The following is a 1,213-nucleotide window of genomic DNA, read 5'->3' as shown; positions in this document are numbered from 1 at the left end:
CGGGCGGGGGCAGACGCTGGCGTTATTAGCAAGGGGGCTGGTGGGTCGAGAGGGAAACAGCCCAGCCACCACGTGCAAGCAGGAGCCAGGAAGCAGGTGGAACGCAGCAGGGAAGTGCAGAAGCTCTGGAGGAAGGTAGAAAAGCTGGAAGGAGAAGAGTGAGGGAGAAGCGACTGGAGATGCGTGGGAGATTAAATGGGATGAGATGTGAGACCGAGACTGCAAGACTGTCTTGCTTTTGAGAAGCTTGTTCAAACTCCCAAATCTGTTGCTTTCTCTCTTTTCAAATAAAAGCCATCGACCTCCAGAAATGCTGTCGCTGAACGATCTGCATTGACTCGCTGCCTGTCTCAGAGCTGCGAAGACAGATGCTTGGGCTCTCAGCAGGGCAGCTGCACACTCTCAGACGTGTGTGTGAGGAGGGGCCGGTGTCCGCAGCCTCAAGGGTGGGCTGAGGCCAGAATGTCACAGCATGGTGTAAATTTTGAAATGGCTGATGACGTGACTGTGTGCATGGACAAGGGATTTGTGAACCCCGGTGCCCACGTGTAGCTATGTGTGAGCTGTGGCTGCAGGGCAGCCGTCTACACATGGTCCTGAGGAGACATCCCTTGGTGCTGGTGATTGGTAGCTGGGCGTTTACTGGTAGCTTCACTATAAATTAATGCTCCTTAGGAGATCCTGCCAGAATAAACACCACTTTATAGTGAGGAAAGCTGAACAACGTCTTCGTTACTGGGAAGAGACAATGGGATTTGTTTTGTCACAGCAAGCTGCTGAGCCGGGGGGTCGGGCCAGTTTGGCAGCATCGTGCGAGCATTACTTGCTCCCAACTGTGCGGGAGAAGAGGGACCTTTGGACAGTGCCCGCTCCTCCTGTGACTGCCTGGGTGGTGAGAACCTTCGAGTACTTCTGCTGCTGCAGTTTGCTGTAAGGGCGTGATTTCGCTCGTTGATGGCACGTGAAGGGGCTGGTGTTCCACCTCGCTCTGCGAAAGGTGGCCATGGGCGGTGGGCTGAGAGCAGCTCCGTGTGCCATGGCTGGGCGGGGTGGTTGCCAGAAGACTTATCCCTGCAGGTCCTAAGCATTGGCTGACATTTTCTTTTAATCAAACTCAAGGAAAATGTTTCCATGGCACAATTCCAGTGGAAACTGGGGTTGTTTGGATTTGGCCATTCCCCTGCCCTGTTTTTTTTTTTGCCCCGCCCGTGAC

The sequence above is a fragment of the Buceros rhinoceros genome, unplaced genomic scaffold, assembly GCF_000710305.1.
Source record: "Buceros rhinoceros silvestris isolate BGI_N320 unplaced genomic scaffold, ASM71030v1 scaffold22077, whole genome shotgun sequence".
NCBI lineage: Eukaryota > Metazoa > Chordata > Aves > Bucerotiformes > Bucerotidae > Buceros > Buceros rhinoceros.
This window is presented reverse-complemented; position numbering follows the sequence as displayed.